The sequence below is a fragment of the Triticum dicoccoides genome, chromosome 6B, assembly GCF_002162155.2.
Source record: "Triticum dicoccoides isolate Atlit2015 ecotype Zavitan chromosome 6B, WEW_v2.0, whole genome shotgun sequence".
NCBI classification, from domain to species: domain Eukaryota; kingdom Viridiplantae; phylum Streptophyta; class Magnoliopsida; order Poales; family Poaceae; genus Triticum; species Triticum dicoccoides.
The window spans coordinates 495,388,351-495,402,971 of NC_041391.1; positions in this window are offsets into that span (position 1 = coordinate 495,388,351).

The following is a 14,621-nucleotide window of genomic DNA, read 5'->3' on the forward strand; positions in this document are numbered from 1 at the left end:
ATGTAAGACATTTTTTAGCACCACATTTAGTGCTAAAAACTTCTTACATTTTGGTAGGCATGTGGTTTATCTGGTGGCAGAGGAGATTGTATACGAAGAGGGAAACTACCCAGACGATAGAACAAACGGCCATCTCAATACAGGTCCTAGCCACTAATTCCGTCTGGGCTAATACTCCAAAATATGCTGTTCATAAAAGGGACCAGGTATGGAAGAAGCCTGAAGTTGGGATGGTAAAGATAAATGTTGATGCATCCTTTATTTCGGAGAATCTCTCAGGTTCTTGTGGAGTCATTGCACGTAATGATGAGGGACAGTTTCTGGGCGCCGCTTCTCAGTTACTGGCACATGTTCCCAATGTAGAAGAAGCAGAGATGATTGCTATTCGGTGTGGACTAAACTTAGCTGCAAACTTGGGCTGTACCAAACTGGTGATAGAATCGGATAGCACAATGGCGCTGGATGCAGTTTCGGATCCTAATGCATATATGGGACCTGCAGTTTCTATTATAGCTGAGTGCTCTCTAATGACAATGCAATTTGCTCGTATCTCCTTTGTTCATTGTAGCAGAGAGGCTAACTCAGTAGCGGATGCCTTAGCAAAACATTGTATTAGCTTTAAAAAGTCTGAAGTATGGAAAAACATCCCTGACTTTATTCTTCATCTCTTTGTAAACGATCTGGCTATCATTTGATGAATAAAGTTATGGAGTTTCAAAGAAAAAAACATCTTACATTACGGGACAGAGGGAGTAATAGACATCATCGGTTTTGCCGAGTCTGTGAGAGGCCCGACAGAGGTGCGGTGGGCGACCTGAGTTCCATGTCCAGTAGGGTTAAGTTCCAATGGACCAATCTGTAGTTCACCTTACAGTCATATATTGTCGTGTCCTTGCCAAGTCATTATATATGATGGGAGAGTGATCGATTCAACATACATGTCTGGTAGGGTGCACCTATGTTTCCCTTGACACGAGACGTAGGGCGGCCAAATATCATGTTTTGACTTTTTTCCAAGTTTAGCAGGATATGATCCCGGTTTAAAAAAATCGGGATCTCACCCCTTTTTCTATCACCAGGGTGGCTGGTGGTAGGGTAGAACGGCATACCGCCGAGGCGCCCCACAGTAGATCACTCATCCATGTCAGGCGTAGTAAATGCCAATTGCCATATGCCGTTAGCCCTATGCCAGGGCCCTTGGAGGTAGGCTGTTCTACCCTATCACCGAAGACCCTGGCAGTAGGCTTTGAACGGTTATAAGCTGCGGGAGTTGCTGGTGGGGTCTGTCAGGGTTACGATCCTGACAATGAGTACTAGGGGTACGAATAAGGGGCAGAGACTAGCTACGGCATAGGTGTAACACTCGGTGTTTAACGAGATCAGTCCCTCGCTCGGTGGAGGTAAAAGCCTGTAACGCCCCGGATACAACTTTCCATATTCGGAACTCGAACTCTTGCCTTTTCCGGAGATGCGTTATGTTATTTTCCTCCGTGGTTGGGTTTTTGTCTGTTGTTTTGCTTTTTGTTCTTGTTATGCATCTCGTCTCATGTCATCATTCGCATTGCATCGACATCGTTTTCATAAAACTTGCATCCGTTCGGGTTCTGCCGGTTCTCTCCGTTGTCCGTTCTGAGCCAGACACTCTCGCACGCGCCCGCGGCACCTCCGAAATATTATTTTATAAGTGGCATAAAAATGTTCTCGGATTGGGATGAAACTTGTCGTGCGGTCTTATTATAGTGTAGACAGACCGCCTGCCAAGTTTCGTCGCATTCGGAGTTCGTTTGACTGCCCAACCGTTAAATATATAACCGCGATATAGCCGGTATATTCGTCAGACGTTTCGGTCTCCGAAACTGCTGTCGGGCCTCTCTCTCTTCCCAGCCCAATGCATCCCACACAGCCCACCTATGCCCAGCCTACTCCTTCTCGTGTCCGGAGCCGTCCGATCGTGATCCGAGGGTACGAACGAAGCAAAACCCCTAACCCTAGCCTCCTTTTCTATTTATAGACGCCTCCGCTGCCATTTTTGGCCTCCTACCAACCCCCTCCTCAATTCCCGCAGTCAGCCGCCGCTCCCTCCTCGTTTTCAGCGCCGGCGCACTCCCTCGCCGCCAAGTGTCGCCGCCCCATTCGCTGCGCCGCCGCCAGCCGCCGCCTCCACCAACCACCGGGCGCCACTTGGCGTCTCCACATCCTCCCGCGCCTCCCACCGCGCAGGGCCCGTCGAAGCCCATCCGCGGCCCGCCGCCGGGCCGAATCGGGCCCGCTGCCCGTGCCGCCTGCGCCTCGAGCGCTCGTCCCCGAGCTCCCCGCCGGAGCCCCTTTGCTGCTTCGCGTCGCCGCCGTCTCGCCGTGATCCGCCGCGCCCCAGGTCGCCGGCCAACTCGCCTTCCTCTCTTTTCCTCCTCATCTTCCCCTTTGTCTAATCCTCTCGCTCTCTCTCTCCCCTTGCAGGGAACTGCCGCCGCCATGGTTTCTCACCTCCGCGCCCGGAGTCGGCCCCTCCGGCTAGATCCGGCCTCTGCCGGCCCCGCCCTTGCCGGATCCGGCCGATCCGCCCCCATTCCGGACCCCGCCGACCTCCGCCGCCCGCCACCTCGTCTCCGGCGAGTCCTGCCGCACCCAGCCCCGCCGAAGCCGCGCGTGCTCCTGTGCGAGCGGGAGGACGAGTCCCCGATCCAGATCCCCAGCGTCGCGTTGACCGCGCCTCCAAGGCCCAAGCCGCCCACTTCGCCAGCCCAGCAACGCCAAGGCCTGCGAGGCCTCTCCACAAGCCGGGCCTTAGCCCATTGGTGAGCTGCGCAGTGCCTGCCCTGTTCAGCCCCTATTCCAGATTCGGCCTGCATATATTTTTTTCCCTGCCTGCGAATTTTGTCATTATCCAGTGATTTAACAGATTTGCAGAAACCCCCTTTAACTTCATGCATTTAATAACTAATAAACCGTGCATCGGATTAAAATGTTTTATATATGTAAAATGCTTAGAATTTTGTGTAGATTAATAATATGCCACTTTCTTCCATGTTTAAAATGTTTAAATTGATGTTTGCATTAATTTGCTTTAATGCCATGCTAAACTGATTTATTACGTAACTAAATAACCGTAGCTCGGTTTTAAATAAACTTTATATGTATTTGGGGTGGAAAAATGCCTAGATTAACATGGTGCACTTTATTTTCCTGTTTAACAACAATAAAATTGTGTTTAGGGCAGAACAGTACCGAATCTAAAATATGCATATGGGGATTTTCCGGACTTGTTGTTTGTTGTTCCGGCCTCATTTAAACTTGTCTAGATAGGTAGTTTTTCATATGCTTCACCCCTTGCCATGTTTAATAACATTTAATATTGTTGGATACAAAACCGAGAGAGAACTAAATAATTGATGTGGTGTTTCGTCAATATGCAACTCGTTGCATATTGATCTCCACTTAACTTGTAGTATTGTTTGTTGCACTTTGCCATGCCATGCCTTATTAAACCGGACATGCATTATACTTGTTTGTGCATCATGCCATGTTTATGCTTGTGCATTTACCATGTTATTTGTTTCTTTTTGGTGTTGCTTCTTAGTTCCAGTAATGTTGCGATTGTGAGGATTCGTTCGACTACGTCCGCTTGTCTTCTTCATGGACTCGTTCTTCTTCCTAGCGGGATCTCAGGCAAGATGACCGCTACCCTGGATCTCACTACTATCATTGCTATGCTAGTTGCTTCGTTCTATCGCTATGCTGCGCTACCTATCACCTGTTTATCAAGCCTCCCCAAATTGCCATGAACCTCTAACCTTTGACACCATTCCTAGCAAACCATTGCTTGGCTATGTTACCGCTTTGCTCAGCCCTCTTATAGCGTTGTTAGTTGCAGGTGAAGTTGAAGATTTCTCCATGGTGGACAGGATTTTGGTTGGGATATCACAATATCTCTTATATTATTAATGCATCTATATATTTGGTAAAGGGTGGAAGGCTCGGCCTTATTCCTGGTGTTTTGTTTCACTCTTGCCGCCCTAGTTTCCGTCATACCGGTGTTATGTTCCCGGATTTTGCGTTTCTTACGCGGTCGGGTGATTTATGGGACCCCCTCGACAGTTCGCTTTGAATAAATCTCCTCCAGCAAGGCCCAACATTGGTTTTACCATTTGCCTCACCACCACCTATATTTCCCTTGGGAGTAATTAACCCAAGGGTCATCTTTATTACAGCCCCCCCGGGCCAGTGCTTGTCTAAGTGTTGGTGCGAACTAGAGCCCTTTGCAGCGCCCCCTCAGGGAAACTTGAGGTCTGGTTTTAGTTATACGGATTGCTCATCCGGTGTTGCCCTGAGAACGAGATATGTGCAGCTCCTATCAGGATTGTCGGCGCATCGGGCGGTCTTGCTGGTCTTGTTTTACCATTGTCGAAATGTCTTGTAAACCGGGATTCTGAGTCTGATCGGGTCTTCCTGGGAGAAGGTATATCCTTCGTTGATCACGAGAGCTTGTCATGGGCTAAGTTGGGACTCCCCTGCAGGGTATAATCTTTCGAAAGCCGTGCCTGCGGTTATAGGCAGATGGGAATTTGTTAATGTCCGGTTGTAGATAACTTGACACCAGATCCAAATTAAAACGCATCAACCGTGTGTGTAGCCGTGATGGTCTCTTTTCGGCAGAGTCCGGGAAGTGAACACGGTCTTTGGGTCATGTTTGACGTAAGTAGGAGTTCAGGATCACTTCTTGATCATTGCTAGCTTCACGATCGTTCCGCTTTCTCTCTTCTCGCTCTTATTTGCGTATGTTAGCCACCATATATGCTTAGTCGCTGCTGCAACCTCACCACTTTACCACTTCCTTTCCTATTACGCTTTGCTAGTCTTGATACCCATGGTAATGGGATTGCTGAGTCCTCGTGGCTCACAGATTACTACAACAACAGTTGCAGGTACATGTTATGCGATGATCTTGACGCGAGCGCGATGTTGACTTGTTTTGGAGTTCTACTTCTGCTTCTTCTTCGATCAGGGATAGGTTCCAGGTCGGCAGCCTGGGCTAGCAGGGTGGATGTCGTTTGAGTTTCTGTTTGTGTTTCATCCGTAGTCGGATGTTGCTCTCATGTATTGTGATGTTGTATTCGTGTGGCATTGTATGCCTCTTGTATGTATCCCCATCTATTATGTAATGTTGATGTAATGATATCCACCTTGTAAAAGCGTTTCAATATGCGGTTCTATCCTTGGTGGGACCTTCGAGTCTCTTTAGGATAGTATCGCATATTGGGCGTGACAAGTTGGTATCAGAGCCTCGACCAACCATAGGAGCCCCCTTGATTGTTGGCCGTTGTTGAGTCTAGAAAAAACTATTTTGAGTCTTAGGATTATATATATCGGAGAGTAGGATTCTTTTTACTTCTCAGCCCCTTCATCGCTCTGGTGAGGTCTCCTGACGTAGATGTTTTGTCTTTCCTCTCCTCAAATTTCACTAAATTTTTTTTAGGATCACGTGGGTATCTTGGAATCGTTTCGATGGTTTTGTGACGAGAACATTGTTCTTGGTCCCTCCTGTCTATTATGTGGCATTGACCTAGGGAGTTGAGCTCCGAGGTGTTGTCATCACAATTTTATCATTGCAGTTCTGGAATACCTGAGTTTTGCCGACATCGAAAATCTCTTTTATGCAGTTGGTGGTGAGATAACCTCGATGTCACCCAGTACTGGGGAGTTCGGGAGTATTGCCATAACTCGTATAACGGATGCTTTTCGAAGGTTGAGGTACACGATTTCCGGAGTTTTCTTGGTTATGTGTTGACGGATGGATACAGCTGGATGTAGGTATTGTTAGTTTGGGTGAGATATATTGCTTCCCCTGTATCCCCAACACCAGATTGCATAACCAGAAAGTTTCGGGAGTTTATAGGTGGGAATTCAAGTAGCTCCTAGAATATCTTTCCGACAGATGCATGATATGGGATTGGGTAAATCTCTATCATATGTATTTGTTCCGGCTTATTTCTGCAAGCCAATCCTTTGTTTTGTTTTATTTGTGGTATTTGAGTTGCTTCAATGTCAAGTGTTGATTCCATACCTTTTCTAAACGGTGTTCTCATATTGCTATGTGAATACTAATCCTTTTGATCATCGAGATTCACATGTCAATTCTTTTCAACCGGTGTGCTTCTCTTCAAGTGGTTCCAATCTTTTTCAACATCCGCAAGATCAACTCTAAGTTTTCTCACCGGTGTTTGTTTCATCTGTCCTCAAGTTGCCTTTGTTTTCCTGCCCTCCCACCCTTTTTTCTTCAAGGACTCAGATTTCTTAATCATGTATCCTTTTATTTGTGGGAAGTCTCTTCGTTCTTTGCTTTCAATGTTCTTATCCGGTGGATTTCCCATGAAGATGCTCAACAGTTTCAAGCTCATCATCCTTCATCGTTGTTTCTTCTCCGGTGGATTAATTCCAAGCTTTCAGTGTTGATCATATTCTTTTCCTCGTGTCAAATGCTTTTTCATACCGGTGCACCTCTTAATCATTCACCTCTTGCTATTCATTTGTTCTGGAGTGCTGAAGATATCTCACAAGACTTGTGTTTCCATTCTCAATACGTTCAATATATTTCAAGGTTGTTATCTCATTCAAGCCATTTAATTCTACAGGTGTAACCTCTTTTTCAAGCAATCCTTCAACGATATTTCTTTTGAGTGGGCCCTAACCCACAAGTCTTTTCCCAGGATCTTACCTGACTCTTCTAATTTTCTCGGAGCCATTCTCAAATTCATTTCCAAGTTTGACGTAAGAATGAATTTTCATCAGTCACATGCCTTCTCCAAGGTCGTTTTCAAATTCTTTTCATCTTTGGCTCAACCTTTCCTCTTTTAATTCTTCCGGAGTATCTCAACAATTGTCATGGTGGTTCTCATCATCATTCTCAACATGTGAAGACGAAAGAAGAGTTTTTCCTCTAAATCTTGTTCTTTCTCTCGAAGATTCATGATTCTAGCTTGATGCCATCCTCTCATAATTGTTTTCGATTGTGAGAATTCTTTTCACCCATCCGACGCATTTCAAGGGTTGCTTTCTTTTCTCGATCATCCGAAGGCCATCATGTCATAATTCTTCATTCTCAGCGTGTAGCTATCATTCTCCAAATCTTACTGGTTCATCGTTCAAATATCCTCTAATCAGTTCATGATCTCTTCATTCTCATGTATCTAAATTCCCTCAAGTATCTTCATTCGTTCTCTAATTCTTACCGGTGATTCACCCCTTTACTTCGTTCATTTTCAATTCTTACGGTGGCTCCTTCAAGATTTCTCTTCCTTCGTTATCATATCAATTCATTCGTTGTTTCCAAATCCCACCGGTGGTTCCATCTATACCTTCTCAAGTTTGCTCCATATCTATCTTGATCCTTTTTACGAGAATAAGTAGTATGCCAAATCCGTTGTTTGTCATCAATTTAAATTGGTGAAGGATACGCATACCGTAATTCTTATTATTGTTTCATCCGAGTGATCTAGTTTCTTCTTTCCAGAGTTGTTCATCATGTCACGTTTCTCGGTTCGAGATGCTTCATCTTTTCTTTTCCGGAGTTCCATGTTTTCCGCATTATCGTCGCGAAGCTCCATTTAAATCATTGCAAGGCTTCACCTTGTGTTTCCAACTTCTCTTTCTTTCTATCATCCTTTGATTTTATTACCGGAGTTCTCACGAAGGCTCAACATGGTGGTTCATCAAGGATTTCTTTCATTCTCATTTTGTTCTTCAAGATTTCTCTCGGAGCTAAGATCCGTCAAGCCATATTTCAAATTAAACATGGTGCTCAACACATGTTTTGTTTTGAGGAGCTCAAGTATTCTTCATCTTGCATTCCAAAGTGCAATTCTTTCTACCTTATCTTTTGAGGTGGTGTTATGTCACTCTTGACAATTTCCTTCATGTTTCATGATTCATATGTTGTCAAGAATGAGGTATTTTAAATCCATCAATCTCTTTGTTGGAGTTATCTTGGGTTATATTTCACCTAAAGCCTTCCATTGGGAATGTTGCTATTTGTGGTGCTTATCATTGATCCAAGCTTTCTCCATATCCTTCTCGGTGAAAGAGGTTTTTCATCTCTTCGTTGATCTCAAACAAGCAATTGTTTTTCGTTAGTGGCAGAATGTCATCTCATAGTCTTGCCATGTTTCCATAAGCCCACTACAAGCTTATTCTTTTCGTTGTTGGTTTTCCAACAACCCCGTTGTAACCATCTTGGAAGGGTGCTTTCCAAGCTCATTTGTGGCACAAGTTGTCATTTTCTTCTCCGTCCCTTTATCCCAACGGTCTAACTTCTATTCTTTTGTTATAGAGTCATTGTGATGTTGCTCTCCTCACCCGTTCCCGCGTTTGGTCAAGATCATGTTCTTTTCGTGCTTATCCATTTAACCGGAGTGTTGTGTTCTCATTCAAGTTCTTTCATCTTATCAAGTTTTGCCTATCGTTTCAATCGGAGTGCTGTCTGAAATCCTTCTTACCCCTTGTGCCATTCCTTCAATAGTTCTGGAGGCAGTGTGTTGTTGATTTCATCAAGTATCCTCTCATCTTGTCAAGTTCATGTTTAATTTCTTCCATTTACAGTCGGAGTGCTGTCAAAATTATACCATTCTTATTCATTCTTATCTCGTTTCAACCAGAGTGGTTTCAATTCCTTCTTGTCCATTGTGCTCGTCATTCATGTCTTTGCAACCTTCAAGTTCTCGTAATGTTCCTTGTTCCTCTTTTCTAACGAATTGTTGCAATCTTGTTCATCTCTGTTGTACTCTTTCTTATAAATTGCTCAACCTCTCAAGGTTCGTGGTTTCACTCATTCGTCAAAGAAGCAACTTAGCTTTACCTCTTCTCTTCCTCTTTTTTCTCCCTCCGGTGCCATCCTAGATCTCGGGACGAGATCCTATCGTAGTGGTGGAGTGTTGTAATGCCCCGGATACAACTTTCCATATTCGTAACTCCAACTCTTGCCTTTTTCGGAGATGCGTTATGTTATTTTCCTCCGTGGTTGGGTTTTTGTCTGTTGTTTTGCTTTTTGTTCTTGTTATGCATCTCGTCGCATGTCATCATTCGCATTGCATCGGCATCGTTTTCATAAAACTTGCATCTATTCGGGCTTTGCCGGTTCTCTCCGTTGTCCGTTCTGAGCCAGACACTCTCGCACGCGCCCGCGGCACCTCCAAAATATTATTTTATAAGTGGCATAAAAATGTTCTCGGATTGGGATGAAACTTGTCGTGTGGTCTTATTATAGTGTAGACAGACCGCGTGCCAAGTTTCGTCGCATTCGGAGTTCGTTTGACTGCCCAACCGTTAAATATATAACCGCGATATAGCCGGTATATTCGTCGGACGTTTCGGTCTCCGAAACAGCTGTCGGGCCTCTCTCTCTTCCCAGCCCAATGCATCCCACACAGCCCACCTATGCCCAGCCTACTCCTCCTCGTGTCTGGAGCCGTCGGATCATGATCCGAGGGTCCGAAAACGGAGCAAAACCCCTAACCCTAGCCTCCTTTTCTATTTATAGACGCCTCCCCTGCCATTTTTGGCCTCCTACCAACCCCCTCCTCAATTCCCACAGTCAGCCGCCGCTCCCTCCTCGTTTTCAGCGCCGGTGCACTCCCCCACCGCCAAGTGTCGCCGCCCCATTCGCTGCGCCGCCGCCAGCCGCCGCCTCCACCAACCACCAGGCGCCACTTGCTGTCTCCACGTCCTCCCGCGCCTCCCACCGCGCAGGGCCCGTCGGAGCCCATCCGCGGCCCGCCGCCGGGCCAAATCGGGCCCGCTGCCCGTGCCGCCTGCGCCTCGAGTGCTCGTCCCCGAGCTCCCCGCCGGAGCCCCTTCGCCGCTTCGCGTTGCCGCCGTCTCGCCGTGATCCGTCGCGCCCCAGGTCGCCGGCCAACTCGCCTTCCTCTCTTTTCCTCCTCATCTTACCCTCTCTCTAATCCTCTCGCTCTCTCTCTCCCCTTGCAGGGAACCGCCGCCGCCATGGTTTCTCACCTCCGTGCCCGGAGTCGGCCCCTCCGGCTAGATTCGGCCTCTGCCGGCCCCGCCCTTGCCGGATCCGGCCGATCCGCCCCCATTCCGGACCCCGCCGACCTCCGCCGCCCGCCACCTCGTCTCTGGCGAGTCCTGTCGCACCCAGCCCTGCCGAAGCCACGCGTGCTCCTATGCGAGCGGGAGGACGAGTCCCCGATCCAGATCCCCAGCGTCGCGTTGACCGCGCCTCCAAGGCCCAAGCCGCCCACTTCGCCAGCCCAGCAACGCCAAGGCCTGCGAGGCCTCTCCACAAGCCGGGCCTTAGCCCATGGGTGAGCTGCCCAATGCCTGCCCTGTTCAGCCCCTATTCTAGATTCGGCCTGCATATATTTTTTTCCCTGCCTGCGAATTTTGTCATTATCCAGTGATTTAACAGATTTGCAGAAACCCCCTTTAACTTCATGCATTTAATAACTAATAAACCGTGCATCGGATTAAAATGTTTTATATATGTAAAATTCTTAGAATTTTGTGTAGATTAATAATATGCCACTTTCTTCCATGTTTAAAATGTTTAAATTGATGTTTGCATTAATTTGCTTTAATGCCATGCTAAACTGATTTATTACGTAACTAAATAACCGTAGCTCGGTTTTAAATAAACTTTATATGTATTTGGGGTGGAAAAATGCCTAGATTAACATGGTGCACTTTATTTTCCTGTTTAACAACAATAAAATTGTGTTTAGGGCAGAACAGTACCGAATCTAAAATATGCATATGGGGATTTTCCGGACTTGTTGTTTGTTGTTCCGGCCTCATTTAAACTTGTCTAGATAGGTAGTTTTTAATATGCTTCACCCCTTGCCATGTTTAATAACATTTAATATTGTTGGGTACAAAACCGAGAGAGAACTAAATAATTGATGTGGTTTTTCGTCAATATGCAACTCGTTGCATATTGATCTCCACTTAACTTGTAGTATTGTTTGTTGCACTTTGCCATGCCATGCCTTATTAAACCGGACATGCATCATACTTGTTTGTGCATCATGCCATGTTTATGCTTGTGCATTTACCATGTTGTTTGTTTCTTTCCGGTGTTGCTTCTTAGTTCCAGTAATGTTGCGATTGTGAGGATTCGTTCGACTACGTCCGCTTGTCTTCTTCATGGACTCGTTCTTCTTCCTAGCGGGATCTCAGGCAAGATGACCGCTACCCTGGATCTCACTACTATCATTGCTATGCTAGTTGCTTTGTTCTATCGCTATGCTGCGCTACCTATCACCTGTTTATCAAGCCTCCCCAAATTGCCATGAACCTCTAACCTTTGACACCATTCCTAGCAAACCATTGCTTGGCTATGTTATCGCTTTGCTCAGCCCTCTTATAGCGTTGTTAGTTGCAGGTGAAGTTGAAGATTTCTCCATGGTGGACAGGATTTTGGTTGGGATATCACAATATCTCTTATATTATTAATGCATCTATATATTTGGTAAAGGGTGGAAGGCTCGGCCTTATGCCTGGTGTTTTGTTCCACTCTTGCCGCCCTAGTTTCCGTCATACCGGTGTTATGTTCCCGGATTTTGCGTTCCTTACGCGGTCGGGTGATTTATGGGACCCCCTCGATAGTTCGCTTTGAATAAAACTCCTCCAGCCAGGCCCAACATTGGTTTTACCATTTGCCTCACCACCACCTATATTTCCCTTGGGAGTAATTAACCCAAGGGTCATCTTTATTACAGCCCCCCCGGGCCAGTGCTTGTCTAAGTGTTGGTCCGAACTAGAGCCCTTTGCAGCGCCCCCTCAGGGAAACTTGAGCTCTGGTTTTAGTTATACGGATTGCTCATCCGGTGTTGCCCTGAGAACGAGATATGTGCAGCTCCTATCGGGATTGTCGGCGCATCGGGCGGTCTTGCTGGTCTTGTTTTACCATTGTCGAAATGTCTTGTAAACCGGGATTCCGAGTCTGATCGGGTCTTCCTGGGAGAAGGTATATCCTTCGTTGATCGCGAGAGCTTGTCATGGGCTAAGTTGGGACACCCCTGCAGGGTATAATCTTTCAAAAGCCGTGCCTGTGGTTATAGGCAGATGGGAATTTATTAATGTCCGGTTGTAGATAACTTGACACCAGATCCGAATTAAAACGCATCAACCATGTGTGTAGCCGTGATGGTCTCTTTTCGGCAGAGTCCGGGAAGTGAACACGGTCTTTGGGTCATGTTTGACGTAAGTAGGAGTCCAGGATCACTTCTTGATCATTGCTAGCTTCACGACCGTTCCGCTTGCTCTCTTCTCGCTCTTATTTGCGTATGTTAGCCACCATATATGCTTAGTCGCTGCTGCAACATCACCACTTTACCACTTCCTTTCCTATTACGCTTTGCTAGTCTTGATACCCATGGTAATGGGATTGCTGAGTCCTCGTGGCTCACAGATTACTACAAGAATAGTTGCAGGTACATGTTATGCGATGATCTTGACGCGAGCGTGATGTTGACTTGTTTTGGAGTTCTACTTCTGCTTCTTCTTCGATCAGGGATAGGTTCCAGGTCGGCAGCCTGGCCTAGCAGGGTGGATGTCGTTTGAGTTTCTGTTTGTGTTTCATCCGTAGTCGGATGTTGCTCTCATGTATTGTGATGTTGTATTTGTGTGGCATTGTATGCCTCTTGTATGTATCCCCATCTATTATGTAATGTTGATGTAATGATATCCACCTTGTAAAAGCGTTTCAATATGCGGTTCTATCCTTGGTGGGACCTTTGAGTCTCTTTAGGATAGTATCGCATATTGGGCGTGACAAAGCCCTATGTCTCGTGCCCTGAGGCTTTGCTTTGATTCGATGGGTATAGTTACAGAGGTTGCACGTGCCCGGCTATGGAGAGGGGAGCGACTTATATAGAGTGTGCTAGAACCCCATGCCTCCCACGCCACCGGGGCAATTAATGCCATTGAATGAGACATTTACTAGTGTAATGAGCCTCTACTACAACAGTTACATGAACGGTAGCTATAACTCTATTTAGTGGATGACTTAGGATTCTTCGACCGTTGTTGATCCCACAACGTCCTCTTGTTCTCTACGTTCGAGTGGTGGTCCGTTTGCCGAGTGACATGTGATCGTCCGAGTGCCGCAGAGCCTTCCGAGTGATCCTCGTGATGTATGCATCCGAATGATGGCACGATCTAGAGACCTACCTATGATGGTGTTGGGCCTCATGTGGGTCCCAAATTATGGGTCCTTGACCCTACCTGTAACAGGTGACCACATCATTAGCCCCTGAATTAGTTTGGATTTCGTAGGACACGCATACCGACCCTTCGGCTGAATCCGAGTGCTGCAGGGGCACCCGGAATATGTTTTGGAACCATGGTTCATTACTCCATGGACGAAGACACAACGGATTCTGGACTTTAGGTTTACCCAGATGACCGGGTGTTGTTGATCGTCGAGCAAAACCCGATGGCATTCGTTTTGTCTCTCGGAGCAGATAGACTAGGGGCCCGCGTGAGGGCATGCCATTATAACTCGAGTGGCGACGCCAGCGCGTGGTCTAACTCTCCGGAGAGATGCCACTCCTTATCCCAGGGGAACGCCAGTGCATGCCTCCTTCGTGTCCAGGTTTACGAGTCATGTGCCTTGGAGCCTACCAAGAGGGCCAAGTGAACCCGTAGAGGGGCATCAAGCTCGTCACATAACGATCCTGAAGAGGACTTCAGTCGGGTGTTTAACATGGTTGAGTGCACGGATCCCCATGGAGGGTGGTCAGTCAGACTAACATGCGTCCTTTAGGAAAGGAATCGCTGGTAATCAATCAGATTGATTTGTCCCAAAAATCTCGAGATTTGAATTCGTGCGTTCGCGCACTGAAGCGGTAACGTCGTGCGTAAGTGGGAAAGTGGGGGGTGGGTGGCTCCTCGATTTGTGTGCACAATACCCGCCACATGTTGTGCTTGTCCTGTACAAATCCTCGCCACGCGGGCCATTAATCCAGGAATATACGGTGAGATATTTGGTTGAAGATTTCGTCTGGAGGTATAAAATATTCAGTGGCAGACCTCTGGGTCTCAGATCCCCTTTTTCTCGTCCTGACTTCTCCGCTTCTCTCCTCCACCCTAGTGCACGGCGATGGCTAGGGACTCCATAGCCAAGGCAGAGAAGGCGAAGAAGGCGGGAAAAGCTCCCTCCTACGGCTCTGGCGCAGCGACCGGTGGTGCGACGGGGGACTGGATCCCGTCGCGCGTCACCGCTCGGAGGTTGGAAGAGCTAGCGGAAGAAGGGTTGATCCCGCGCGAGGGATGGCATCGTCCGGGTGCGAGGGAGGTCGAGCTGGTGCCTTAGGAGGACGAGAACGTCCTGCTCGTCACCCATGTCGAGCAGGGCTTCTCGATGCCGCCCCACCCCTTTTTCCGAGCGTTCCTCGACTATTTCAGTGCTCAACTCCATCATCTTCCCCCTAACACCATTATCTATCTTTTGGCCTTCATCTCTCTCTGTGAGAAATTCTTGGGTTGTCACCCCCACTGGGGACTCTTCAAATACATCTTCACATGTCGATCGATAGCCGTGAAGAAGGACTCATCGAGTGGAGAGAAAACCCATGTCACCCAGCTATGTGGAGGTATGGGCATACAGGTGC